The sequence below is a fragment of the Pleuronectes platessa genome, chromosome 11 (genome assembly GCF_947347685.1).
Source record: "Pleuronectes platessa chromosome 11, fPlePla1.1, whole genome shotgun sequence".
In the NCBI taxonomy this organism is placed as follows: domain Eukaryota; kingdom Metazoa; phylum Chordata; class Actinopteri; order Pleuronectiformes; family Pleuronectidae; genus Pleuronectes; species Pleuronectes platessa.
Window position 1 is genome coordinate 25,045,375 of NC_070636.1, and position 23,442 is coordinate 25,068,816.

A 23,442-nucleotide genomic window follows, 5' to 3' on the forward strand; every position below is an offset into this window, starting at 1 on the left:
CTGACTCTGCTTTCTCACCAAGTCTCCCAGAGGATCTTGAGTGAAAACCAGTTTCAGTTTTTGACAAACGCTTCTGATTCAATTTGGAATCCAGTTGAAGCTCATTGTGACCCCGTGCAGAGTCATGCATGATCACTTCACAAGGCAGTGAGTCATCAGAGCGGTTTTGCACACTTGTCAAACTCTGCCAGGCCATTGCCTCAGTTTCATTGACCCAGTGTAGAATTCACCTTTAAAACTCCACAATTGTTTGAGTGTTCGCTTTTCTACAAGGTAAGAACAGAGTGCACCGTTCCCAGCCGCACTGCAATGCTAGGTCGATGCGTGGAGAGAAGGGAGCAAGCTCCAAATTTCTGCTCCTCTTGCCAAAAATCTGCTTAATATGTAGTCCTCATATAGAGGACATATCAGATATTAAACTGATAAGAACAGATACTACACTTGATCTTAGCCAAAAGGCCGAGAAGCGATAATCCACAAGTGTTGGATGTCCATGCCAAGCTCTTGGCGCAATTCTCCCTTGCTGTGGTACCCCGTTTGTAGGTGTGCATAACAATGGCTGCTGCTCATCACCTCCGCCTAAGCTCTCCTTTGTGGACACTTGATTTCTGACCTAGACAATTCTTTGACTTTTCACAATTTCATAAGGCTCAGCCATAAAGCAAAGCCTGCCAAAAATAGATTCAACTCATGTTTGTTCCTCTCCACGGAAGTCTTTAGTAAAAGGCGAAAGACTTGTGCGTTATGAAGAGAAACCAGAGTCAGCATGGCCCTCTGTTCGAGAGCAGCGGAGGAGCCTCTCGGTCACAGTCACCACCTACGCGGTGGGCCTCTCTTTGCTTTCCGCATGTCAGATTCTAGTATACAACATTCCCACCACGCCCCCATCTGCCAACCAAAATTATACAAGTCTTTATTTGCTCCTGCCCTGACTAGTGATTGGCTTTTAAGCCTTTTTAAGCGATACATCCCTGAACCACTTACATTGGGTCCAAAAAGCTGACTCTGCTTTCTCACCAAGTCTCCCAGAGGATCTTGAGTGAAAACCAGTTTCAGTTTTTGACAAACGCTTCTGATTCAATTTGGAATCCAGTTGAAGCTCATTGTGACCCCGTGCAGAGTCATGCATGATCACTTCACAAGGCAGTGAGTCATCAGAGCGGTTTTGCACACTTGTCAAACTCTGCTAGGCCATTCCCTCAGTTTCAATGACCCAGTGTAGAATTCACCTTTAAAACTCCACAATTGTTTGAGTGTTTGCTTTTCTACAAGGTAAGAACAGAGTGCACCGTTCCCAGCAGCACTGCAATGCTAGGTCGATGCGTGGAGAGAAGGGAGCAAGCTCCAAATTTCTGCTCCTCTTGCCAAAAATCTGCTTAATATGTAGTCCTCATATAGAGGACATATCAGATATTAAACTGATAAGAACAGATACTACACTTGATCTTAGCCAAAAGGCCGAGAAGCGATAATCCACAAGTGTTGGATGTCCACGCCAAGCTCTTGGCGCAATTCTCCCTTGCTGTGGTACCCCGTTTGTAGGTGTGCATAACAATGGCTGCTGCTCATCACCTCCGCCTAAGCTCTCCTTTGTGGACACTTGATTTCTGACCTAGACAATTCTTTGACTTTTCACAATTTCATAAGGCTCAGCCATAAAGCAAAGCCTGCCAAAAATAGATTCAACTCATGTTTGTTCCTCTCCACGGAAGTCTTTAGTAAAAGGCGAAAAACTTGTGCGTTATGAAGAGAAACCAGAGTCAGCATGGCCCTCTGTTCGAGAGCAGCGGAGGAGCCTCTCGGTCACAGTCACCACCTACGCGGTGGGCCTCTCTTTGCTTTCCGCATGTCAGATTCTAGTATACAACATTCCCACCACGCCCCCATCTGCCAACCAAAATTATACAAGTCTTTATTTGCTCCTGCCCTGACTAGTGATTGGCTTTTAAGCCTTTTTAAGCGATACATCCCTGAACCACTTACATTGGGTCCAAAAAGCTGACTCTGCTTTCTCACCAAGTCTCCCAGAGGATCTTGAGTGAAAACAGTTTCAGTTTTTGACAAACGCTTCTGATTCAATTTGGAATCCAGTTGAAGCTCATTGTGACCCCTTGCAGAGTCATGCATGATCACTTCACAAGGCAGTGAGTCATCAGAGCGGTTTTGCACACTTGTCAAACTCTGCCAGGCTATTCCCTCAGTTTCATTGACCCAGTGTAGAATTCACCTTTAAAACTCCACAATTGTTTGAGTGTTTGCTTTTCTACAAGGTAAGAACAGAGTGCACCGTTCCCAGCGGCACTGCAATGCTAGGTCGATGCGTGGAGAGAAGGGAGCAAGCATCAAATTTCTGCTCCTCTTGCCAAAAATTTGCTTAATATGTAGACCTCATATAGAGGACATATCAGATATTAAACTGATAAGAACAGATACTACACTTGATCTTAGCCAAAAGGCCGAGAAGCGATAATCCACAAGTGTTGGATGTCCACGCCAAGCTCTTGGCGCAATTCTCCCTTGCTGTGGTACCCCGTTTGTAGGTGTGCATAACAATGGCTGCTGCTCATCACCTCCGCCTAAGCTCTCCTTTGTGGACACTTGATTTCTGACCTAGACAATTCTTTGACTTTTCACAATTTCATAAGGCTCAGCCATAAAGCAAAGCCTGCCAAAAATAGATTCAACTCATGTTTGTTCCTCTCCACGGAAGTCTTTAGTAAAAGGCGAAAGACTTGTGCGTTATGAAGAGAAACCAGAGTCAGCATGGCCCTCTGTTCGAGAGCAGCGGAGGAGCCTCTCGGTCACAGTCACCACCTACGCGGTGGGCCTCTCTTTGCTTTCCGCATGTCAGATTCTAGTATACAACATTCCCACCACGCCCCCATCTGCCAACCAAAATTATACAAGTCTTTATTTGCTCCTGCCCTGACTAGTGATTGGCTTTTAAGCCTTTTTAAGCGATACATCCCTGAACCACTTACATTGGGTCCAAAAAGCTGACTCTGCTTTCTCACCAAGTCTCCCAGAGGATCTTGAGTGAAAACCAGTTTCAGTTTTTGACAAACGCTTCTGATTCAATTTGGAATCCAGTTGAAGCTCATTGTGACCCCGTGCAGAGTCATGCATGATCACTTCACAAGGCAGTGAGTCATCAGAGCGGTTTTGCACACTTGTCAAACTCTGCCAGGCCATTGCCTCAGTTTCATTGACCCAGTGTAGAATTCACCTTTAAAACTCCACAATTGTTTGAGTGTTTGCTTTTCTACAAGGTAAGAACAGAGTGCACCGTTCCCAGCGGCACTGCAATGCTAGGTCGATGCGTGGAGAGAAGGGAGCAAGCTCCAAATTTCTGCTCCTCTTGCCAAAAATCTGCTTAATATGTAGTCCTCATATAGAGGACATATCAGATATTAAACTGATAAGAACAGATACTACACTTGATCTTAGCCAAAAGGCCGAGAAGCGATAATCCACAAGTGTTGGATGTCCACGCCAAGCTCTTGGCGCAATTCTCCCTTGCTGTGGTACCCCGTTTGTAGGTGTGCATAACAATGGCTGCTGCTCATCACCTCCGCCTAAGCTCTTTGTGGACACTTGATTTCTGACCTAGACAATTCTTTGACTTTTCACAATTTCATAAGGCTCAGCCATAAAGCAAAGCCTGCCAAAAATAGATTCAACTCATGTTTGTTCCTCTCCACGGAAGTCTTTAGTAAAAGGCGAAAGACTTGTGCGTTATGAAGAGAAACCAGAGTCAGCATGGCCCTCTGTTCGAGAGCAGTGAAGGAGCCTCTCGGTCACAGTCACCACCTACGCGGTGGGCCTCTCTTTGCTTTCCGCATGTCAGATTCTAGTATACAACATTCCCACCACGCCCCCATCTGCCAACCAAAATTATACAAGTCTTTATTTGCTCCTGCCCTGACTAGTGATTGGCTTTTAAGCCTTTTTAAGCGATACATCCCTGAACCACTTACATTGGGTCCAAAAAGCTGACTCTGCTTTCTCACCAAGTCTCCCAGAGGATCTTGAGTGAAAACCAGTTTCAGTTTTTGACAAACGCTTCTGATTCAATTTGGAATCCAGTTGAAGCTCATTGTGACCCCGTGCAGAGTCATGCATGATCACTTCACAAGGCAGTGAGTCATCAGAGCGGTTTTGCACACTTGTCAAACTCTGCCAGGCCATTGCCTCAGTTTCATTGACCCAGTGTAGAATTCACCTTTAAAACTCCACAATTGTTTGAGTGTTTGCTTTTCTACAAGGTAAGAACAGAGTGCACCGTTCCCAGCCGCACTGCAATGCTAGGTCGATGCGTGGAGAGAAGGGAGCAAGCTCCAAATTTCTGCTCCTCTTGCCAAAAATCTGCTTAATATGTAGTCCTCATATAGAGGACATATCAGATATTAAACTGATAAGAACAGATACTACACTTGATCTTAGCCAAAAGGCCGAGAAGCGATAATCCACAAGTGTTGGATGTCCATGCCAAGCTCTTGGCGCAATTCTCCCTTGCTGTGGTACCCCGTTTGTAGGTGTGCATAACAATGGCTGCTGCTCATCACCTCCGCCTAAGCTCTCCTTTGTGGACACTTGATTTCTGACCTAGACAATTCTTTGACTTTTCACAATTTCATAAGGCTCAGCCATAAAGCAAAGCCTGCCAAAAATAGATTCAACTCATGTTTGTTCCTCTCCACGGAAGTCTTTAGTAAAAGGCGAAAGACTTGTGCGTTATGAAGAGAAACCAGAGTCAGCATGGCCCTCTGTTCGAGAGCAGCGGAGGAGCCTCTCGGTCACAGTCACCACCTACGCGGTGGGCCTCTCTTTGCTTTCCGCATGTCAGATTCTAGTATACAACATTCCCACCACGCCCCCATCTGCCAACCAAAATTATACAAGTCTTTATTTGCTCCTGCCCTGACTAGTGATTGGCTTTTAAGCCTTTTTAAGCGATACATCCCTGAACCACTTACATTGGGTCCAAAAAGCTGACTCTGCTTTCTCACCAAGTCTCCCAGAGGATCTTGAGTGAAAACCAGTTTCAGTTTTTGACAAACGCTTCTGATTCAATTTGGAATCCAGTTGAAGCTCATTGTGACCCCGTGCAGAGTCATGCATGATCACTTCACAAGGCAGTGAGTCATCAGAGCGGTTTTGCACACTTGTCAAACTCTGCTAGGCCATTCCCTCAGTTTCAATGACCCAGTGTAGAATTCACCTTTAAAACTCCACAATTGTTTGAGTGTTTGCTTTTCTACAAGGTAAGAACAGAGTGCACCGTTCCCAGCAGCACTGCAATGCTAGGTCGATGCGTGGAGAGAAGGGAGCAAGCTCCAAATTTCTGCTCCTCTTGCCAAAAATCTGCTTAATATGTAGTCCTCATATAGAGGACATATCAGATATTAAACTGATAAGAACAGATACTACACTTGATCTTAGCCAAAAGGCCGAGAAGCGATAATCCACAAGTGTTGGATGTCCACGCCAAGCTCTTGGCGCAATTCTCCCTTGCTGTGGTACCCCGTTTGTAGGTGTGCATAACAATGGCTGCTGCTCATCACCTCCGCCTAAGCTCTCCTTTGTGGACACTTGATTTCTGACCTAGACAATTCTTTGACTTTTCACAATTTCATAAGGCTCAGCCATAAAGCAAAGCCTGCCAAAAATAGATTCAACTCATGTTTGTTCCTCTCCACGGAAGTCTTTAGTAAAAGGCGAAAGACTTGTGCGTTATGAAGAGAAACCAGAGTCAGCATGGCCCTCTGTTCGAGAGCAGCGGAGGAGCCTCTCGGTCACAGTCACCACCTACGCGGTGGGCCTCTCTTTGCTTTCCGCATGTCAGATTCTAGTATACAACATTCCCACCACGCCCCCATCTGCCAACCAAAATTATACAAGTCTTTATTTGCTCCTGCCCTGACTAGTGATTGGCTTTTAAGCCTTTTTAAGCGATACATCCCTGAACCACTTACATTGGGTCCAAAAAGCTGACTCTGCTTTCTCACCAAGTCTCCCAGAGGATCTTGAGTGAAAACAGTTTCAGTTTTTGACAAACGCTTCTGATTCAATTTGGAATCCAGTTGAAGCTCATTGTGACCCCGTGCAGAGTCATGCATGATCACTTCACAAGGCAGTGAGTCATCAGAGCGGTTTTGCACACTTGTCAAACTCTGCCAGGCCATTCCCTCAGTTTCATTGACCCAGTGTAGAATTCACCTTTAAAACTCCACAATTGTTTGAGTGTTTGCTTTTCTACAAGGTAAGAACAGAGTGCACCGTTCCCAGCGGCACTGCAATGCTAGGTCGATGCGTGGAGAGAAGGGAGCAAGCTCCAAATTTCTGCTCCTCTTGCCAAAAATCTGCTTAATATGTAGTCCTCATATAGAGGACATATCAGATATTAAACTGATAAGAACAGATACTACACTTGATCTTAGCCAAAAGGCCGAGAAGCGATAATCCACAAGTGTTGGATGTCCACGCCAAGCTCTTGGCGCAATTCTCCCTTGCTGTGGTACCCCGTTTGTAGGTGTGCATAACAATGGCTGCTGCTCATCACCTCCGCCTAAGCTCTTTGTGGACACTTGATTTCTGACCTAGACAATTCTTTGACTTTTCACAATTTCATAAGGCTCAGCCATAAAGCAAAGCCTGCCAAAAATAGATTCAACTCATGTTTGTTCCTCTCCACGGAAGTCTTTAGTAAAAGGCGAAAGACTTGTGCGTTATGAAGAGAAACCAGAGTCAGCATGGCCCTCTGTTCGAGAGCAGTGAAGGAGCCTCTCGGTCACAGTCACCACCTACGCGGTGGGCCTCTCTTTGCTTTCCGCATGTCAGATTCTAGTATACAACATTCCCACCACGCCCCCATCTGCCAACCAAAATTATACAAGTCTTTATTTGCTCCTGCCCTGACTAGTGATTGGCTTTTAAGCCTTTTTAAGCGATACATCCCTGAACCACTTACATTGGGTCCAAAAAGCTGACTCTGCTTTCTCACCAAGTCTCCCAGAGGATCTTGAGTGAAAACCAGTTTCAGTTTTTGACAAACGCTTCTGATTCAATTTGGAATCCAGTTGAAGCTCATTGTGACCCCGTGCAGAGTCATGCATGATCACTTCACAAGGCAGTGAGTCATCAGAGCGGTTTTGCACACTTGTCAAACTCTGCCAGGCCATTGCCTCAGTTTCATTGACCCAGTGTAGAATTCACCTTTAAAACTCCACAATTGTTTGAGTGTTTGCTTTTCTACAAGGTAAGAACAGAGTGCACCGTTCCCAGCAGCACTGCAATGCTAGGTCGATGCGTGGAGAGAAGGGAGCAAGCTCCAAATTTCTGCTCCTCTTGCCAAAAATCTGCTTAATATGTAGTCCTCATATAGAGGACATATCAGATATTAAACTGATAAGAACAGATACTACACTTGATCTTAGCCAAAAGGCCGAGAAGCGATAATCCACAAGTGTTGGATGTCCACGCCAAGCTCTTGGCGCAATTCTCCCTTGCTGTGGTACCCCGTTTGTAGGTGTGCATAACAATGGCTGCTGCTCATCACCTCCGCCTAAGCTCTCCTTTGTGGACACTTGATTTCTGACCTAGACAATTCTTTGACTTTTCACAATTTCATAAGGCTCAGCCATAAAGCAAAGCCTGCCAAAAATAGATTCAACTCATGTTTGTTCCTCTCCACGGAAGTCTTTAGTAAAAGGCGAAAGACTTGTGCGTTATGAAGAGAAACCAGAGTCAGCATGGCCCTCTGTTCGAGAGCAGCGGAGGAGCCTCTCGGTCACAGTCACCACCTACGCGGTGGGCCTCTCTTTGCTTTCCGCATGTCAGATTCTAGTATACAACATTCCCACCACGCCCCCATCTGCCAACCAAAATTATACAAGTCTTTATTTGCTCCTGCCCTGACTAGTGATTGGCTTTTAAGCCTTTTTAAGCGATACATCCCTGAACCACTTACATTGGGTCCAAAAAGCTGACTCTGCTTTCTCACCAAGTCTCCCAGAGGATCTTGAGTGAAAACAGTTTCAGTTTTTGACAAACGCTTCTGATTCAATTTGGAATCCAGTTGAAGCTCATTGTGACCCCGTGCAGAGTCATGCATGATCACTTCACAAGGCAGTGAGTCATCAGAGCGGTTTTGCACACTTGTCAAACTCTGCCAGGCTATTCCCTCAGTTTCATTGACCCAGTGTAGAATTCACCTTTAAAACTCCACAATTGTTTGAGTGTTTGCTTTTCTACAAGGTAAGAACAGAGTGCACCGTTCCCAGCGGCACTGCAATGCTAGGTCGATGCGTGGAGAGAAGGGAGCAAGCTCCAAATTTCTGCTCCTCTTGCCAAAAATCTGCTTAATATGTAGTCCTCATATAGAGGACATATCAGATATTAAACTGATAAGAACAGATACTACACTTGATCTTAGCCAAAAGGCCGAGAAGCGATAATCCACAAGTGTTGGATGTCCACGCCAAGCTCTTGGCGCAATTCTCCCTTGCTGTGGTACCCCGTTTGTAGGTGTGCATAACAATGGCTGCTGCTCATCACCTCCGCCTAAGCTCTTTGTGGACACTTGATTTCTGACCTAGACAATTCTTTGACTTTTCACAATTTCATAAGGCTCAGCCATAAAGCAAAGCCTGCCAAAAATAGATTCAACTCATGTTTGTTCCTCTCCACGGAAGTCTTTAGTAAAAGGCGAAAGACTTGTGCGTTATGAAGAGAAACCAGAGTCAGCATGGCCCTCTGTTCGAGAGCAGTGAAGGAGCCTCTCGGTCACAGTCACCACCTACGCGGTGGGCCTCTCTTTGCTTTCCGCATGTCAGATTCTAGTATACAACATTCCCACCACGCCCCCATCTGCCAACCAAAATTATACAAGTCTTTATTTGCTCCTGCCCTGACTAGTGATTGGCTTTTAAGCCTTTTTAAGCGATACATCCCTGAACCACTTACATTGGGTCCAAAAAGCTGACTCTGCTTTCTCACCAAGTCTCCCAGAGGATCTTGAGTGAAAACCAGTTTCAGTTTTTGACAAACGCTTCTGATTCAATTTGGAATCCAGTTGAAGCTCATTGTGACCCCGTGCAGAGTCATGCATGATCACTTCACAAGGCAGTGAGTCATCAGAGCGGTTTTGCACACTTGTCAAACTCTGCCAGGCCATTGCCTCAGTTTCATTGACCCAGTGTAGAATTCACCTTTAAAACTCCACAATTGTTTGAGTGTTTGCTTTTCTACAAGGTAAGAACAGAGTGCACCGTTCCCAGCGGCACTGCAATGCTAGGTCGATGCGTGGAGAGAAGGGAGCAAGCTCCAAATTTCTGCTCCTCTTGCCAAAAATCTGCTTAATATGTAGTCCTCATATAGAGGACATATCAGATATTAAACTGATAAGAACAGATACTACACTTGATCTTAGCCAAAAGGCCGAGAAGCGATAATCCACAAGTGTTGGATGTCCACGCCAAGCTCTTGGCGCAATTCTCCCTTGCTGTGGTACCCCGTTTGTAGGTGTGCATAACAATGGCTGCTGCTCATCACCTCCGCCTAAGCTCTTTGTGGACACTTGATTTCTGACCTAGACAATTCTTTGACTTTTCACAATTTCATAAGGCTCAGCCATAAAGCAAAGCCTGCCAAAAATAGATTCAACTCATGTTTGTTCCTCTCCACGGAAGTCTTTAGTAAAAGGCGAAAGACTTGTGCGTTATGAAGAGAAACCAGAGTCAGCATGGCCCTCTGTTCGAGAGCAGTGAAGGAGCCTCTCGGTCACAGTCACCACCTACGCGGTGGGCCTCTCTTTGCTTTCCGCATGTCAGATTCTAGTATACAACATTCCCACCACGCCCCCATCTGCCAACCAAAATTATACAAGTCTTTATTTGCTCCTGCCCTGACTAGTGATTGGCTTTTAAGCCTTTTTAAGCGATACATCCCTGAACCACTTACATTGGGTCCAAAAAGCTGACTCTGCTTTCTCACCAAGTCTCCCAGAGGATCTTGAGTGAAAACCAGTTTCAGTTTTTGACAAACGCTTCTGATTCAATTTGGAATCCAGTTGAAGCTCATTGTGACCCCGTGCAGAGTCATGCATGATCACTTCACAAGGCAGTGAGTCATCAGAGCGGTTTTGCACACTTGTCAAACTCTGCTAGGCCATTCCCTCAGTTTCATTGACCCAGTGTAGAATTCACCTTTAAAACTCCACAATTGTTTGAGTGTTTGCTTTTCTACAAGGTAAGAACAGAGTGCACCGTTCCCAGCAGCACTGCAATGCTAGGTCGATGCGTGGAGAGAAGGGAGCAAGCTCCAAATTTCTGCTCCTCTTGCCAAAAATCTGCTTAATATGTAGTCCTCATATTGAGGACATATCAGATATTAAACTGATAAGAACAGATACTACACTTGATCTTAGCCAAAAGGCCGAGAAGCGATAATCCACAAGTGTTGGATGTCCACGCCAAGCTCTTGGCGCAATTCTCCCTTGCTGTGGTACCCCGTTTGTAGGTGTGCATAACAATGGCTGCTGCTCATCACCTCCGCCTAAGCTCTCCTTTGTGGACACTTGATTTCTGACCTAGACAATTCTTTGACTTTTCACAATTTCATAAGGCTCAGCCATAAAGCAAAGCCTGCCAAAAATAGATTCAACTCATGTTTGTTCCTCTCCACGGAAGTCTTTAGTAAAAGGCGAAAGACTTGTGCGTTATGAAGAGAAACCAGAGTCAGCATGGCCCTCTGTTCGAGAGCAGCGGAGGAGCCTCTCGGTCACAGTCACCACCTACGCGGTGGGCCTCTCTTTGCTTTCCGCATGTCAGATTCTAGTATACAACATTCCCACCACGCCCCCATCTGCCAACCAAAATTATACAAGTCTTTATTTGCTCCTGCCCTGACTAGTGATTGGCTTTTAAGCCTTTTTAAGCGATACATCCCTGAACCACTTACATTGGGTCCAAAAAGCTGACTCTGCTTTCTCACCAAGTCTCCCAGAGGATCTTGAGTGAAAACCAGTTTCAGTTTTTGACAAACGCTTCTGATTCAATTTGGAATCCAGTTGAAGCTCATTGTGACCCCGTGCAGAGTCATGCATGATCACTTCACAAGGCAGTGAGTCATCAGAGCGGTTTTGCACACTTGTCAAACTCTGCCAGGCCATTGCCTCAGTTTCATTGACCCAGTGTAGAATTCACCTTTAAAACTCCACAATTGTTTGAGTGTTTGCTTTTCTACAAGGTAAGAACAGAGTGCAACGTTCCCAGCGGCACTGCAATGCTAGGTCGATGCGTGGAGAGAAGGGAGCAAGCTCCAAATTTCTGCTCCTCTTGCCAAAAATCTGCTTAATATGTAGTCCTCATATAGAGGACATATCAGATATTAAACTGATAAGAACAGATACTACACTTGATCTTAGCCAAAAGGCCGAGAAGCGATAATCCACAAGTGTTGGATGTCCATGCCAAGCTCTTGGCGCAATTCTCCCTTGCTGTGGTACCCCGTTTGTAGGTGTGCATAACAATGGCTGCTGCTCATCACCTCCGCCTAAGCTCTCCTTTGTGGACACTTGATTTCTGACCTAGACAATTCTTTGACTTTTCACAATTTCATAAGGCTCAGCCATAAAGCAAAGCCTGCCAAAAATAGATTCAACTCATGTTTGTTCCTCTCCACGGAAGTCTTTAGTAAAAGGCGAAAGACTTGTGCGTTATGAAGAGAAACCAGAGTCAGCATGGCCCTCTGTTCGAGAGCAGCGGAGGAGCCTCTCGGTCACAGTCACCACCTACGCGGTGGGCCTCTCTTTGCTTTCCGCATGTCAGATTCTAGTATACAACATTCCCACCACGCCCCCATCTGCCAACCAAAATTATACAAGTCTTTATTTGCTCCTGCCCTGACTAGTGATTGGCTTTTAAGCCTTTTTAAGCGATACATCCCTGAACCACTTACATTGGGTCCAAAAAGCTGACTCTGCTTTCTCACCAAGTCTCCCAGAGGATCTTGAGTGAAAACCAGTTTCAGTTTTTGACAAACGCTTCTGATTCAATTTGGAATCCAGTTGAAGCTCATTGTGACCCCGTGCAGAGTCATGCATGATCACTTCACAAGGCAGTGAGTCATCAGAGCGGTTTTGCACACTTGTCAAACTCTGCCAGGCCATTGCCTCAGTTTCATTGACCCAGTGTAGAATTCACCTTTAAAACTCCACAATTGTTTGAGTGTTTGCTTTTCTACAAGGTAAGAACAGAGTGCACCGTTCCCAGCGGCACTGCAATGCTAGGTCGATGCGTGGAGAGAAGGTAGCAAGCTCCAAATTTCTGCTCCTCTTGCCAAAAATCTGCTTAATATGTAGTCCTCACATAGAGGACATATCAGATATTAAACTGATAAGAACAGATACTACACTTGATCTTAGCCAAAAGGCCGAGAAGCGATAATCCACAAGTGTTGGATGTCCACGCCAAGCTCTTGGCGCAATTCTCCCTTGCTGTGGTACCCTGTTTGTAGGTGTGCATAACAATGGCTGCTGCTCATCACCTCCGCCTAAGCTCTCCTTTGTGGACACTTGATTTCTGACCTAGACAATTCTTTGACTTTTCACAATTTCATAAGGCTCAGCCATAAAGCAAAGCCTGCCAAAAATAGATTCAACTCATGTTTGTTCCTCTCCACGGAAGTCTTTAGTAAAAGGCGAAAGACTTGTGCGTTATGAAGAAAAACCAGAGTCAGCATGGCCCTCTGTTCGAGAGCAGCGGAGGAGCCTCTCGGTCACAGTCACCACCTACGCGGTGGGCCTCTCTTAGCTTTCCGCATGTCAGATTCTAGTATACAACATTCCCACCACGCCCCCATCTGCCAACCAAAATTATACAAGTCTTTATTTGCTCCTGCCCTGACTAGTGATTGGCTTTTAAGCCTTTTTAAGCGATACATCCCTGAACCACTTACATTGGGTCCAAAAAGCTGACTCTGCTTTCTCACCAAGTCTCCCAGAGGATCTTGAGTGAAAACCAGTTTCAGTTTTTGACAAACGCTTCTGATTCAATTTGGAATCCAGTTGAAGCTCATTGTGACCCCGTGCAGAGTCATGCATGATCACTTCACAAGGCAGTGAGTCATCAGAGCGGTTTTGCACACTTGTCAAACTCTGCCAGGCCATTCCCTCAGTTTCATTGACCCAGTGTAGAATTCACCTTTAAAACTCCACAATTGTTTGAGTGTTTGCTTTTCTACAAGGTAAGAACAGAGTGCACCGTTCCCAGCGGCACTGCAATGCTAGGTCGATGCGTGGAGAGAAGGGAGCAAGCTCCAAATTTCTGCTCCTCTTGCCAAAAATCTGCTTAATATGTAGTCCTCATATTGAGGACATATCAGATATTAAACTGATAAGAACAGATACTACACTTGATCTTAGCCAAAAGGCCGAGAAGCGATAATCCACAAGTGTTGGATGTCCACGCCAAGCTCTTGGCGCAATTCTCCCTTGCTGTGGTACCCCGTTTGTAGGTGTGCATAACAATGGCTGCTGCTCATCACCTCCGCCTAAGCTCTCCTTTGTGGACACTTGATTTCTGACCTAGACAATTCTTTGACTTTTCACAATTTCATAAGGCTCAGCCATAAAGCAAAGCCTGCCAAAAATAGATTCAACTCATGTTTGTTCCTCTCCACGGAAGTCTTTAGTAAAAGGCGAAAGACTTGTGCGTTATGAAGAGAAACCAGAGTCAGCATGGCCCTCTGTTCGAGAGCAGCGGAGGAGCCTCTCGGTCACAGTCACCACCTACGCGGTGGGCCTCTCTTTGCTTTCCGCATGTCAGATTCTAGTATACAACATTCCCACCACGCCCCCATCTGCCAACCAAAATTATACAAGTCTTTATTTGCTCCTGCCCTGACTAGTGATTGGCTTTTAAGCCTTTTTAAGCGATACATCCCTGAACCACTTACATTGGGTCCAAAAAGCTGACTCTGCTTTCTCACCAAGTCTCCCAGAGGATCTTGAGTGAAAACCAGTTTCAGTTTTTGACAAACGCTTCTGATTCAATTTGGAATCCAGTTGAAGCTCATTGTGACCCCGTGCAGAGTCATGCATGATCACTTCACAAGGCAGTGAGTCATCAGAGCGGTTTTGCACACTTGTCAAACTCTGCCAGGCCATTGCCTCAGTTTCATTGACCCAGTGTAGAATTCACCTTTAAAACTCCACAATTGTTTGAGTGTTTGCTTTTCTACAAGGTAAGAACAGAGTGCACCGTTCCCAGCGGCACTGCAATGCTAGGTCGATGCGTGGAGAGAAGGGAGCAAGCTCCAAATTTCTGCTCCTCTTGCCAAAAATCTGCTTAATATGTAGTCCTCATATAGAGGACATATCAGATATTAAACTGATAAGAACAGATACTACACTTGATCTTAGCCAAAAGGCCGAGAAGCGATAATCCACAAGTGTTGGATGTCCACGCCAAGCTCTTGGCGCAATTCTCCCTTGCTGTGGTACCCCGTTTGTAGGTGTGCATAACAATGGCTGCTGCTCATCACCTCCGCCTAAGCTCTTTGTGGACACTTGATTTCTGACCTAGACAATTCTTTGACTTTTCACAATTTCATAAGGCTCAGCCATAAAGCAAAGCCTGCCAAAAATAGATTCAACTCATGTTTGTTCCTCTCCACGGAAGTCTTTAGTAAAAGGCGAAAGACTTGTGCGTTATGAAGAGAAACCAGAGTCAGCATGGCCCTCTGTTCGAGAGCAGTGAAGGAGCCTCTCGGTCACAGTCACCACCTACGCGGTGGGCCTCTCTTTGCTTTCCGCATGTCAGATTCTAGTATACAACATTCCCACCACGCCCCCATCTGCCAACCAAAATTATACAAGTCTTTATTTGCTCCTGCCCTGACTAGTGATTGGCTTTTAAGCCTTTTTAAGCGATACATCCCTGAACCACTTACATTGGGTCCAAAAAGCTGACTCTGCTTTCTCACCAAGTCTCCCAGAGGATCTTGAGTGAAAACCAGTTTCAGTTTTTGACAAACGCTTCTGATTCAATTTGGAATCCAGTTGAAGCTCATTGTGACCCCGTGCAGAGTCATGCATGATCACTTCGCAAGGCAGTGAGTCATCAGAGCGGTTTTGCACACTTGTCAAACTCTGCTAGGCCATTCCCTCAGTTTCATTGACCCAGTGTAGAATTCACCTTTAAAACTCCACAATTGTTTGAGTGTTTTCTTTTCTACAAGGTAAGAACAGAGTGCACCGTTCCCAGCAGCACTGCAATGCTAGGTCGATGCGTGGAGAGAAGGGAGCAAGCTCCAAATTTCTGCTCCTCTTGCCAAAAATCTGCTTAATATGTAGTCCTCATATTGAGGACATATCAGATATTAAACTGATAAGAACAGATACTACACTTGATCTTAGCCAAAAGGCCGAGAAGCGATAATCCACAAGTGTTGGATGTCCACGCCAAGCTCTTGGCGCAATTCTCCCTTGCTGTGGTACCCCGTTTGTAGGTGTGCATAACAATGGCTGCTGCTCATCACCTCCGCCTAAGCTCTCCTTTGTGGACACTTGATTTCTGACCTAGACAATTCTTTGACTTTTCACAATTTCATAAGGCTCAGCCATAAAGCAAAGCCTGCCAAAAATAGATTCAACTCATGTTTGTTCCTCTCCACGGAAGTCTTTAGTAAAAGGCGAAAGACTTGTGCGTTATGAAGAGAAACCAGAGTCAGCACGGCCCTCTGTTCGAGAGCAGCGGAGGAGCCTCTCGGTCACAGTCACCACCTACGCGGTGGGCCTCTCTTTGCTTTCCGCATGTCAGATTCTAGTATACAACATTCCCACCACGCCCCCATCTGCCAACCAAAATTATACAAGTCTTTATTTGCTCCTGCCCTGACTAGTGATTGGCTTTTAAGCCTTTTTAAGCGATACATCCCTGAACCACTTACATTGGGTCCAAAAAGCTGACTCTGCTTTCTCACCAAGTCTCCCAGAGGATCTTGAGTGAAAACCAGTTTCAGTTTTTGACAAACGCTTCTGATTCAATTTGGAATCCAGTTGAAGCTCATTGTGACCCCGTGCAGAGTCATGCATGATCACTTCACAAGGCAGTGAGTCATCAGAGCGGTTTTGCACACTTGTCAAACTCTGCCAGGCCATTGCCTCAGTTTCATTGACCCAGTGTAGAATTCACCTTTAAAACTCCACAATTGTTTGAGTGTTTGCTTTTCTACAAGGTAAGAACAGAGTGCACCGTTCCCAGCGGCACTGCAATGCTAGGTCGATGCGTGGAGAGAAGGGAGCAAGCTCCAAATTTCTGCTCCTCTTGCCAAAAATCTGCTTAATATGTAGTCCTCATATAGAGGACATATCAGATATTAAACTGATAAGAACAGATACTACACTTGATCTTAGCCAAAAGGCCGAGAAGCGATAATCCACAAGTGTTGGATGTCCATGCCAAGCTCTTGGCGCAATTCTCCCTTGCTGTGGTACCCCGTTTGTAGGTGTGCATAACAATGGCTGCTGCTCATCACCTCCGCCTAAGCTCTCCTTTGTGGACACTTGATTTCTGACCTAGACAATTCTTTGACTTTTCACAATTTCATAAGGCTCAGCCATAAAGCAAAGCCTGCCAAAAATAGATTCAACTCATGTTTGTTCCTCTCCACGGAAGTCTTTAGTAAAAGGCGAAAGACTTGTGCGTTATGAAGAGAAACCAGAGTCAGCATGGCCCTCTGTTCGAGAGCAGCGGAGGAGCCTCTCGGTCACAGTCACCACCTACGCGGTGGGCCTCTCTTTGCTTTCCGCATGTCAGATTCTAGTATACAACATTCCCACCACGCCCCCATCTGCCAACCAAAATTATACAAGTCTTTATTTGCTCCTGCCCTGACTAGTGATTGGCTTTTAAGCCTTTTTAAGCGATACATCCCTGAACCACTTACATTGGGTCCAAAAAGCTGACTCTGCTTTCTCACCAAGTCTCCCAGAGGATCTTGAGTGAAAACCAGTTTCAGTTTTTGACAAACGCTTCTGATTCAATTTGGAATCCAGTTGAAGCTCATTGTGACCCCGTGCAGAGTCATGCATGATCACTTCACAAGGCAGTGAGTCATCAGAGCGGTTTTGCACACTTGTCAAACTCTGCCAGGCCATTGCCTCAGTTTCATTGACCCAGTGTAGAATTCACCTTTAAAACTCCACAATTGTTTGAGTGTTTGCTTTTCTACAAGGTAAGAACAGAGTGCACCGTTCCCAGCGGCACTGCAATGCTAGGTCGATGCGTGGAGAGAAGGGAGCAAGCTCCAAATTTCTGCTCCTCTTGCCAAAAATCTGCTTAATATGTAGTCCTCATATAGAGGACATATCAGATATTAAACTGATAAGAACAGATACTACACTTGATCTTAGCCAAAAGGCCGAGAAGCGATAATCCACAAGTGTTGGATGTCCACGCCAAGCTCTTGGCGCAATTCTCCCTTGCTGTGGTACCCCGTTTGTAGGTGTGCATAACAATGGCTGCTGCTCATCACCTCCGCCTAAGCTCTTTGTGGACACTTGATTTCTGACCTAGACAATTCTTTGACTTTTCACAATTTCATAAGGCTCAGCCATAAAGCAAAGCCTGCCAAAAATAGATTCAACTCATGTTTGTTCCTCTCCACGGAAGTCTTTAGTAAAAGGCGAAAGACTTGTGCGTTATGAAGAGAAACCAGAGTCAGCATGGCCCTCTGTTCGAGAGCAGTGAAGGAGCCTCTCGGTCACAGTCACCACCTACGCGGTGGGCCTCTCTTTGCTTTCCGCGTGTCAGATTCTAGTATACAACATTCCCACCACGCCCCCATCTGCCAACCAAAATTATACAAGTCTTTATTTGCTCCTGCCCTGACTAGTGATTGGCTTTTAAGCCTTTTTAAGCGATACATCCCTGAACCACTTACATTGGGTCCAAAAAGCTGACTCTGCTTTCTCACCAAGTCTCCCAGAGGATCTTGAGTGAAAACCAGTTTCAGTTTTTGACAAACGCTTCTGATTCAATTTGGAATCCAGTTGAAGCTCATTGTGACCCCGTGCAGAGTCATGCATGATCACTTCACAAGGCAGTGAGTCATCAGAGCGGTTTTGCACACTTGTCAAACTCTGCCAGGCCATTGCCTCAGTTTCATTGACCCAGTGTAGAATTCACCTTTAAAACTCCACAATTGTTTGAGTGTTTGCTTTTCTACAAGGTAAGAACAGAGTGCACCGTTCCCAGCCGCACTGCAATGCTAGGTCGATGCGTGGAGAGAAGGGAGCAAGCTCCAAATTTCTGCTCCTCTTGCCAAAAATCTGCTTAATATGTAGTCCTCATATAGAGGACATATCAGATATTAAACTGATAAGAACAGATACTACACTTGATCTTAGCCAAAAGGCCGAGAAGCGATAATCCACAAGTGTTGGATGTCCATGCCAAGCTCTTGGCGCAATTCTCCCTTGCTGTGGTACCCCGTTTGTAGGTGTGCATAACAATGGCTGCTGCTCATCACCTCCGCCTAAGCTCTCCTTTGTGGACACTTGATTTCTGACCTAGACAATTCTTTGACTTTTCACAATTTCATAAGGCTCAGCCATAAAGCAAAGCCTGCCAAAAATAGATTCAACTCATGTTTGTTCCTCTCCACGGAAGTCTTTAGTAAAAGGCGAAAGACTTGTGCGTTATGAAGAGAAACCAGAGTCAGCATGGCCCTCTGTTCGAGAGCAGCGGAGGAGCCTCTCGGTCACAGTCACCACCTACGCGGTGGGCCTCTCTTTGCTTTCCGCATGTCAGATTCTAGTATACAACATTCCCACCACGCCCCCATCTGCCAACCAAAATTATACAAGTCTTTATTTGCTCCTGCCCTGACTAGTGATTGGCTTTTAAGCCTTTTTAAGCGATACATCCCTGAACCACTTACATTGGGTCCAAAAAGCTGACTCTGCTTTCTCACCAAGTCTCCCAGAGGATCTTGAGTGAAAACCAGTTTCAGTTTTTGACAAACGCTTCTGATTCAATTTGGAATCCAGTTGAAGCTCATTGTGACCCCGTGCAGAGTCATGCATGATCACTTCACAAGGCAGTGAGTCATCAGAGCGGTTTTGCACACTTGTCAAACTCTGCCAGGCCATTGCCTCAGTTTCATTGACCCAGTGTAGAATTCACCTTTAAAACTCCACAATTGTTTGAGTGTTTGCTTTTCTACAAGGTAAGAACAGAGTGCACCGTTCCCAGCGGCACTGCAATGCTAGGTCGATGCGTGGAGAGAAGGGAGCAAGCTCCAAATTTCTGCTCCTCTTGCCAAAAATCTGCTTAATATGTAGTCCTCATATAGAGGACATATCAGATATTAAACTGATAAGAACAGATACTACACTTGATCTTAGCCAAAAGGCCGAGAAGCGATAATCCACAAGTGTTGGATGTCCACGCCAAGCTCTTGGCGCAATTCTCCCTTGCTGTGGTACCCCGTTTGTAGGTGTGCATAACAATGGCTGCTGCTCATCACCTCCGCCTAAGCTCTTTGTGGACACTTGATTTCTGACCTAGACAATTCTTTGACTTTTCACAATTTCATAAGGCTCAGCCATAAAGCAAAGCCTGCCAAAAATAGATTCAACTCATGTTTGTTCCTCTCCACGGAAGTCTTTAGTAAAAGGCGAAAGACTTGTGCGTTATGAAGAGAAACCAGAGTCAGCATGGCCCTCTGTTCGAGAGCAGTGAAGGAGCCTCTCGGTCACAGTCACCACCTACGCGGTGGGCCTCTCTTTGCTTTCCGCGTGTCAGATTCTAGTATACAACATTCCCACCACGCCCCCATCTGCCAACCAAAATTATACAAGTCTTTATTTGCTCCTGCCCTGACTAGTGATTGGCTTTTAAGCCTTTTTAAGCGATACATCCCTGAACCACTTACATTGGGTCCAAAAAGCTGACTCTGCTTTCTCACCAAGTCTCCCAGAGGATCTTGAGTGAAAACCAGTTTCAGTTTTTGACAAACGCTTCTGATTCAATTTGGAATCCAGTTGAAGCTCATTGTGACCCCGTGCAGAGTCATGCATGATCACTTCACAAGGCAGTGAGTCATCAGAGCGGTTTTGCACACTTGTCAAACTCTGCCAGGCCATTGCCTCAGTTTCATTGACCCAGTGTAGAATTCACCTTTAAAACTCCACAATTGTTTGAGTGTTTGCTTTTCTACAAGGTAAGAACAGAGTGCACCGTTCCCAGCGGCACTGCAATGCTAGGTCGATGCGTGGAGAGAAGGGAGCAAGCTCCAAATTTCTGCTCCTCTTGCCAAAAATCTGCTTAATATGTAGTCCTCATATAGAGGACATATCAGATATTAAACTGATAAGAACAGATACTACACTTGATCTTAGCCAAAAGGCCGAGAAGCGATAATCCACAAGTGTTGGATGTCCATGCCAAGCTCTTGGCGCAATTCTCCCTTGCTGTGGTACCCCGTTTGTAGGTGTGCATAACAATGGCTGCTGCTCATCACCTCCGCCTAAGCTCTCCTTTGTGGACACTTGATTTCTGACCTAGACAATTCTTTGACTTTTCACAATTTCATAAGGCTCAGCCATAAAGCAAAGCCTGCCAAAAATAGATTCAACTCATGTTTGTTCCTCTCCACGGAAGTCTTTAGTAAAAGGCGAAAGACTTGTGCGTTATGAAGAGAAACCAGAGTCAGCATGGCCCTCTGTTCGAGAGCAGCGGAGGAGCCTCTCGGTCACAGTCACCACCTACGCGGTGGGCCTCTCTTTGCTTTCCGCATGTCAGATTCTAGTATACAACATTCCCACCACGCCCCCATCTGCCAACCAAAATTATACAAGTCTTTATTTGCTCCTGCCCTGACTAGTGATTGGCTTTTAAGCCTTTTTAAGCGATACATCCCTGAACCACTTACATTGGGTCCAAAAAGCTGACTCTGCTTTCTCACCAAGTCTCCCAGAGGATCTTGAGTGAAAACCAGTTTCAGTTTTTGACAAACGCTTCTGATTCAATTTGGAATCCAGTTGAAGCTCATTGTGACCCCGTGCAGAGTCATGCATGATCACTTCACAAGGCAGTGAGTCATCAGAGCGGTTTTGCACACTTGTCAAACTCTGCCAGGCCATTGCCTCAGTTTCATTGACCCAGTGTAGAATTCACCTTTAAAACTCCACAATTGTTTGAGTGTTTGCTTTTCTACAAGGTAAGAACAGAGTGCACCGTTCCCAGCGGCACTGCAATGCTAGGTCGATGCGTGGAGAGAAGGGAGCAAGCTCCAAATTTCTGCTCCTCTTGCCAAAAATCTGCTTAATATGTAGTCCTCATATAGAGGACATATCAGATATTAAACTGATAAGAACAGATACTACACTTGATCTTAGCCAAAAGGCCGAGAAGCGATAATCCACAAGTGTTGGATGTCCACGCCAAGCTCTTGGCGCAATTCTCCCTTGCTGTGGTACCCCGTTTGTAGGTGTGCATAACAATGGCTGCTGCTCATCACCTCCGCCTAAGCTCTTTGTGGACACTTGATTTCTGACCTAGACAATTCTTTGACTTTTCACAATTTCATAAGGCTCAGCCATAAAGCAAAGCCTGCCAAAAATAGATTCAACTCATGTTTGTTCCTCTCCACGGAAGTCTTTAGTAAAAGGCGAAAGACTTGTGCGTTATGAAGAGAAACCAGAGTCAGCATGGCCCTCTGTTCGAGAGCAGTGAAGGAGCCTCTCGGTCACAGTCACCACCTACGCGGTGGGCCTCTCTTTGCTTTCCGCATGTCAGATTCTAGTATACAACATTCCCACCACGCCCCCATCTGCCAACCAAAATTATACAAGTCTTTATTTGCTCCTGCCCTGACTAGTGATTGGCTTTTAAGCCTTTTTAAGCGATACATCCCTGAACCACTTACATTGGGTCCAAAAAGCTGACTCTGCTTTCTCACCAAGTCTCCCAGAGGATCTTGAGTGAAAACCAGTTTCAGTTTTTGACAAACGCTTCTGATTCAATTTGGAATCCAGTTGAAGCTCATTGTGACCCCGTGCAGAGTCATGCATGATCACTTCACAAGGCAGTGAGTCATCAGAGCGGTTTTGCACACTTGTCAAACTCTGCTAGGCCATTCCCTCAGTTTCATTGACCCAGTGTAGAATTCACCTTTAAAACTCCACAATTGTTTGAGTGTTTGCTTTTCTACAAGGTAAGAACAGAGTGCACCGTTCCCAGCAGCACTGCAATGCTAGGTCGATGCGTGGAGAGAAGGGAGCAAGCTCCAAATTTCTGCTCCTCTTGCCAAAAATCTGCTTAATATGTAGTCCTCATATAGAGGACATATCAGATATTAAACTGATAAGAACAGATACTACACTTGATCTTAGCCAAAAGGCCGAGAAGCGATAATCCACAAGTGTTGGATGTCCATGCCAAGCTCTTGGCGCAATTCTCCCTTGCTGTGGTACCCCGTTTGTAGGTGTGCATAACAATGGCTGCTGCTCATCACCTCCGCCTAAGCTCTCCTTTGTGGACACTTGATTTCTGACCTAGACAATTCTTTGACTTTTCACAATTTCATAAGGCTCAGCCATAAAGCAAAGCCTGCCAAAAATAGATTCAACTCATGTTTGTTCCTCTCCACGGAAGTCTTTAGTAAAAGGCGAAAGACTTGTGCGTTATGAAGAGAAACCAGAGTCAGCATAGCCCTCTGTTCGAGAGCAGCGGAGGAGCCTCTCGGTCACAGTCACCACCTACGCGGTGGGCCTCTCTTTGCTTTCCGCATGTCAGATTCTAGTATACAACATTCCCACCACGCCCCCATCTGCCAACCAAAATTATACAAGTCTTTATTTGCTCCTGCCCTGACTAGTGATTGGCTTTTAAGCCTTTTTAAGCGATACATCCCTGAACCACTTACATTGGGTCCAAAAAGCTGACTCTGCTTTCTCACCAAGTCTCCCAGAGGATCTTGAGTGAAAACCAGTTTCAGTTTTTGACAAACGCTTCTGATTCAATTTGGAATCCAGTTGAAGCTCATTGTGACCCCGTGCAGAGTCATGCATGATCACTTCACAAGGCAGTGAGTCATCAGAGCGGTTTTGCACACTTGTCAAACTCTGCTAGGCCATTCCCTCAGTTTCATTGACCCAGTGTAGAATTCACCTTTAAAACTCCACAATTGTTTGAGTGTTTGCTTTTCTACAAGGTAAGAACAGAGTGCACCGTTCCCAGCAGCACTGCAATGCTAGGTCGATGCGTGGAGAGAAGGGAGCAAGCTCCAAATTTCTGCTCCTCTTGCCAAAAATCTGCTTAATATGTAGTCCTCATATAGAGGACATATCAGATATTAAACTGATAAGAACAGATACTACACTTGATCTTAGCCAAAAGGCCGAGAAGCGATAATCCACAAGTGTTGGATGTC

General features: G+C 45.5%; 47 non-coding genes across 47 annotated transcripts; all 47 read right to left on the minus strand.

Moving 5' to 3' along the window:
- Positions 1 to 279: 279 nt before the first annotated feature.
- Positions 280 to 471, minus strand: LOC128451839 (U2 spliceosomal RNA). Its single transcript, XR_008340366.1, has one exon. It is a non-coding gene; the product is annotated as a U2 spliceosomal RNA (small nuclear RNA).
- Positions 472 to 651: 180 nt separating this feature from the next.
- Positions 652 to 764, minus strand: LOC128452144 (U5 spliceosomal RNA). The gene has a single exon (XR_008340648.1). It is a non-coding gene; the product is annotated as a U5 spliceosomal RNA (small nuclear RNA).
- A 514-nt stretch (positions 765 to 1,278) lies between these two features.
- Positions 1,279 to 1,470, minus strand: LOC128451748 (U2 spliceosomal RNA). Its single transcript, XR_008340281.1, has one exon. It is a non-coding gene; the product is annotated as a U2 spliceosomal RNA (small nuclear RNA).
- A 180-nt stretch (positions 1,471 to 1,650) lies between these two features.
- On the minus strand, positions 1,651 to 1,763 carry LOC128452500 (U5 spliceosomal RNA). Its single transcript, XR_008340994.1, has one exon. It is a non-coding gene; the product is annotated as a U5 spliceosomal RNA (small nuclear RNA).
- A 513-nt stretch (positions 1,764 to 2,276) lies between these two features.
- On the minus strand, positions 2,277 to 2,468 carry LOC128451945 (U2 spliceosomal RNA). Its single transcript, XR_008340466.1, has one exon. It is a non-coding gene; the product is annotated as a U2 spliceosomal RNA (small nuclear RNA).
- A 180-nt stretch (positions 2,469 to 2,648) lies between these two features.
- On the minus strand, positions 2,649 to 2,761 carry LOC128452329 (U5 spliceosomal RNA). Its single transcript, XR_008340827.1, has one exon. It is a non-coding gene; the product is annotated as a U5 spliceosomal RNA (small nuclear RNA).
- Positions 2,762 to 3,275: 514 nt separating this feature from the next.
- On the minus strand, positions 3,276 to 3,467 carry LOC128452931 (U2 spliceosomal RNA). Its single transcript, XR_008341409.1, has one exon. It is a non-coding gene; the product is annotated as a U2 spliceosomal RNA (small nuclear RNA).
- A 177-nt stretch (positions 3,468 to 3,644) lies between these two features.
- On the minus strand, positions 3,645 to 3,757 carry LOC128452145 (U5 spliceosomal RNA). The gene has a single exon (XR_008340649.1). It is a non-coding gene; the product is annotated as a U5 spliceosomal RNA (small nuclear RNA).
- Positions 3,758 to 4,271: 514 nt separating this feature from the next.
- LOC128451840 (U2 spliceosomal RNA) lies at positions 4,272 to 4,463 on the minus strand. Its single transcript, XR_008340367.1, has one exon. It is a non-coding gene; the product is annotated as a U2 spliceosomal RNA (small nuclear RNA).
- A 180-nt stretch (positions 4,464 to 4,643) lies between these two features.
- Positions 4,644 to 4,756, minus strand: LOC128452146 (U5 spliceosomal RNA). The gene has a single exon (XR_008340650.1). It is a non-coding gene; the product is annotated as a U5 spliceosomal RNA (small nuclear RNA).
- A 514-nt stretch (positions 4,757 to 5,270) lies between these two features.
- Positions 5,271 to 5,462, minus strand: LOC128451749 (U2 spliceosomal RNA). Its single transcript, XR_008340282.1, has one exon. It is a non-coding gene; the product is annotated as a U2 spliceosomal RNA (small nuclear RNA).
- Positions 5,463 to 5,642: 180 nt separating this feature from the next.
- On the minus strand, positions 5,643 to 5,755 carry LOC128452147 (U5 spliceosomal RNA). Its single transcript, XR_008340651.1, has one exon. It is a non-coding gene; the product is annotated as a U5 spliceosomal RNA (small nuclear RNA).
- A 513-nt stretch (positions 5,756 to 6,268) lies between these two features.
- LOC128452932 (U2 spliceosomal RNA) lies at positions 6,269 to 6,460 on the minus strand. The gene has a single exon (XR_008341410.1). It is a non-coding gene; the product is annotated as a U2 spliceosomal RNA (small nuclear RNA).
- Positions 6,461 to 6,637: 177 nt separating this feature from the next.
- Positions 6,638 to 6,750, minus strand: LOC128452148 (U5 spliceosomal RNA). The gene has a single exon (XR_008340652.1). It is a non-coding gene; the product is annotated as a U5 spliceosomal RNA (small nuclear RNA).
- Positions 6,751 to 7,264: 514 nt separating this feature from the next.
- Positions 7,265 to 7,456, minus strand: LOC128451750 (U2 spliceosomal RNA). Its single transcript, XR_008340283.1, has one exon. It is a non-coding gene; the product is annotated as a U2 spliceosomal RNA (small nuclear RNA).
- Positions 7,457 to 7,636: 180 nt separating this feature from the next.
- On the minus strand, positions 7,637 to 7,749 carry LOC128452149 (U5 spliceosomal RNA). Its single transcript, XR_008340653.1, has one exon. It is a non-coding gene; the product is annotated as a U5 spliceosomal RNA (small nuclear RNA).
- A 513-nt stretch (positions 7,750 to 8,262) lies between these two features.
- On the minus strand, positions 8,263 to 8,454 carry LOC128452933 (U2 spliceosomal RNA). The gene has a single exon (XR_008341411.1). It is a non-coding gene; the product is annotated as a U2 spliceosomal RNA (small nuclear RNA).
- Positions 8,455 to 8,631: 177 nt separating this feature from the next.
- Positions 8,632 to 8,744, minus strand: LOC128452150 (U5 spliceosomal RNA). The gene has a single exon (XR_008340654.1). It is a non-coding gene; the product is annotated as a U5 spliceosomal RNA (small nuclear RNA).
- Positions 8,745 to 9,258: 514 nt separating this feature from the next.
- Positions 9,259 to 9,450, minus strand: LOC128452934 (U2 spliceosomal RNA). The gene has a single exon (XR_008341412.1). It is a non-coding gene; the product is annotated as a U2 spliceosomal RNA (small nuclear RNA).
- Positions 9,451 to 9,627: 177 nt separating this feature from the next.
- Positions 9,628 to 9,740, minus strand: LOC128452151 (U5 spliceosomal RNA). Its single transcript, XR_008340655.1, has one exon. It is a non-coding gene; the product is annotated as a U5 spliceosomal RNA (small nuclear RNA).
- Positions 9,741 to 10,254: 514 nt separating this feature from the next.
- Positions 10,255 to 10,446, minus strand: LOC128452845 (U2 spliceosomal RNA). Its single transcript, XR_008341327.1, has one exon. It is a non-coding gene; the product is annotated as a U2 spliceosomal RNA (small nuclear RNA).
- A 180-nt stretch (positions 10,447 to 10,626) lies between these two features.
- Positions 10,627 to 10,739, minus strand: LOC128452152 (U5 spliceosomal RNA). The gene has a single exon (XR_008340656.1). It is a non-coding gene; the product is annotated as a U5 spliceosomal RNA (small nuclear RNA).
- A 514-nt stretch (positions 10,740 to 11,253) lies between these two features.
- LOC128451870 (U2 spliceosomal RNA) lies at positions 11,254 to 11,445 on the minus strand. The gene has a single exon (XR_008340396.1). It is a non-coding gene; the product is annotated as a U2 spliceosomal RNA (small nuclear RNA).
- Positions 11,446 to 11,625: 180 nt separating this feature from the next.
- On the minus strand, positions 11,626 to 11,738 carry LOC128452154 (U5 spliceosomal RNA). The gene has a single exon (XR_008340658.1). It is a non-coding gene; the product is annotated as a U5 spliceosomal RNA (small nuclear RNA).
- Positions 11,739 to 12,252: 514 nt separating this feature from the next.
- Positions 12,253 to 12,444, minus strand: LOC128451902 (U2 spliceosomal RNA). The gene has a single exon (XR_008340425.1). It is a non-coding gene; the product is annotated as a U2 spliceosomal RNA (small nuclear RNA).
- Positions 12,445 to 12,624: 180 nt separating this feature from the next.
- On the minus strand, positions 12,625 to 12,737 carry LOC128452513 (U5 spliceosomal RNA). The gene has a single exon (XR_008341006.1). It is a non-coding gene; the product is annotated as a U5 spliceosomal RNA (small nuclear RNA).
- A 514-nt stretch (positions 12,738 to 13,251) lies between these two features.
- On the minus strand, positions 13,252 to 13,443 carry LOC128452818 (U2 spliceosomal RNA). Its single transcript, XR_008341302.1, has one exon. It is a non-coding gene; the product is annotated as a U2 spliceosomal RNA (small nuclear RNA).
- A 180-nt stretch (positions 13,444 to 13,623) lies between these two features.
- On the minus strand, positions 13,624 to 13,736 carry LOC128452155 (U5 spliceosomal RNA). The gene has a single exon (XR_008340659.1). It is a non-coding gene; the product is annotated as a U5 spliceosomal RNA (small nuclear RNA).
- A 514-nt stretch (positions 13,737 to 14,250) lies between these two features.
- LOC128452935 (U2 spliceosomal RNA) lies at positions 14,251 to 14,442 on the minus strand. The gene has a single exon (XR_008341413.1). It is a non-coding gene; the product is annotated as a U2 spliceosomal RNA (small nuclear RNA).
- Positions 14,443 to 14,619: 177 nt separating this feature from the next.
- LOC128452156 (U5 spliceosomal RNA) lies at positions 14,620 to 14,732 on the minus strand. The gene has a single exon (XR_008340660.1). It is a non-coding gene; the product is annotated as a U5 spliceosomal RNA (small nuclear RNA).
- A 514-nt stretch (positions 14,733 to 15,246) lies between these two features.
- Positions 15,247 to 15,438, minus strand: LOC128452846 (U2 spliceosomal RNA). Its single transcript, XR_008341328.1, has one exon. It is a non-coding gene; the product is annotated as a U2 spliceosomal RNA (small nuclear RNA).
- Positions 15,439 to 15,618: 180 nt separating this feature from the next.
- Positions 15,619 to 15,731, minus strand: LOC128452157 (U5 spliceosomal RNA). The gene has a single exon (XR_008340661.1). It is a non-coding gene; the product is annotated as a U5 spliceosomal RNA (small nuclear RNA).
- A 514-nt stretch (positions 15,732 to 16,245) lies between these two features.
- LOC128452936 (U2 spliceosomal RNA) lies at positions 16,246 to 16,437 on the minus strand. Its single transcript, XR_008341414.1, has one exon. It is a non-coding gene; the product is annotated as a U2 spliceosomal RNA (small nuclear RNA).
- A 180-nt stretch (positions 16,438 to 16,617) lies between these two features.
- LOC128452158 (U5 spliceosomal RNA) lies at positions 16,618 to 16,730 on the minus strand. The gene has a single exon (XR_008340662.1). It is a non-coding gene; the product is annotated as a U5 spliceosomal RNA (small nuclear RNA).
- A 514-nt stretch (positions 16,731 to 17,244) lies between these two features.
- LOC128452937 (U2 spliceosomal RNA) lies at positions 17,245 to 17,436 on the minus strand. Its single transcript, XR_008341415.1, has one exon. It is a non-coding gene; the product is annotated as a U2 spliceosomal RNA (small nuclear RNA).
- Positions 17,437 to 17,613: 177 nt separating this feature from the next.
- On the minus strand, positions 17,614 to 17,726 carry LOC128452159 (U5 spliceosomal RNA). The gene has a single exon (XR_008340663.1). It is a non-coding gene; the product is annotated as a U5 spliceosomal RNA (small nuclear RNA).
- A 514-nt stretch (positions 17,727 to 18,240) lies between these two features.
- Positions 18,241 to 18,432, minus strand: LOC128451841 (U2 spliceosomal RNA). Its single transcript, XR_008340368.1, has one exon. It is a non-coding gene; the product is annotated as a U2 spliceosomal RNA (small nuclear RNA).
- A 180-nt stretch (positions 18,433 to 18,612) lies between these two features.
- Positions 18,613 to 18,725, minus strand: LOC128452160 (U5 spliceosomal RNA). Its single transcript, XR_008340664.1, has one exon. It is a non-coding gene; the product is annotated as a U5 spliceosomal RNA (small nuclear RNA).
- Positions 18,726 to 19,239: 514 nt separating this feature from the next.
- LOC128452938 (U2 spliceosomal RNA) lies at positions 19,240 to 19,431 on the minus strand. The gene has a single exon (XR_008341416.1). It is a non-coding gene; the product is annotated as a U2 spliceosomal RNA (small nuclear RNA).
- A 177-nt stretch (positions 19,432 to 19,608) lies between these two features.
- Positions 19,609 to 19,721, minus strand: LOC128452161 (U5 spliceosomal RNA). Its single transcript, XR_008340665.1, has one exon. It is a non-coding gene; the product is annotated as a U5 spliceosomal RNA (small nuclear RNA).
- A 514-nt stretch (positions 19,722 to 20,235) lies between these two features.
- On the minus strand, positions 20,236 to 20,427 carry LOC128452939 (U2 spliceosomal RNA). Its single transcript, XR_008341417.1, has one exon. It is a non-coding gene; the product is annotated as a U2 spliceosomal RNA (small nuclear RNA).
- A 180-nt stretch (positions 20,428 to 20,607) lies between these two features.
- LOC128452162 (U5 spliceosomal RNA) lies at positions 20,608 to 20,720 on the minus strand. Its single transcript, XR_008340666.1, has one exon. It is a non-coding gene; the product is annotated as a U5 spliceosomal RNA (small nuclear RNA).
- A 514-nt stretch (positions 20,721 to 21,234) lies between these two features.
- LOC128452940 (U2 spliceosomal RNA) lies at positions 21,235 to 21,426 on the minus strand. Its single transcript, XR_008341418.1, has one exon. It is a non-coding gene; the product is annotated as a U2 spliceosomal RNA (small nuclear RNA).
- A 177-nt stretch (positions 21,427 to 21,603) lies between these two features.
- Positions 21,604 to 21,716, minus strand: LOC128452163 (U5 spliceosomal RNA). The gene has a single exon (XR_008340667.1). It is a non-coding gene; the product is annotated as a U5 spliceosomal RNA (small nuclear RNA).
- A 514-nt stretch (positions 21,717 to 22,230) lies between these two features.
- On the minus strand, positions 22,231 to 22,422 carry LOC128451752 (U2 spliceosomal RNA). Its single transcript, XR_008340284.1, has one exon. It is a non-coding gene; the product is annotated as a U2 spliceosomal RNA (small nuclear RNA).
- A 180-nt stretch (positions 22,423 to 22,602) lies between these two features.
- LOC128452165 (U5 spliceosomal RNA) lies at positions 22,603 to 22,715 on the minus strand. The gene has a single exon (XR_008340669.1). It is a non-coding gene; the product is annotated as a U5 spliceosomal RNA (small nuclear RNA).
- A 514-nt stretch (positions 22,716 to 23,229) lies between these two features.
- Positions 23,230 to 23,421, minus strand: LOC128451753 (U2 spliceosomal RNA). Its single transcript, XR_008340285.1, has one exon. It is a non-coding gene; the product is annotated as a U2 spliceosomal RNA (small nuclear RNA).
- Between the last annotated feature and the right edge of the window lie 21 nt (positions 23,422 to 23,442).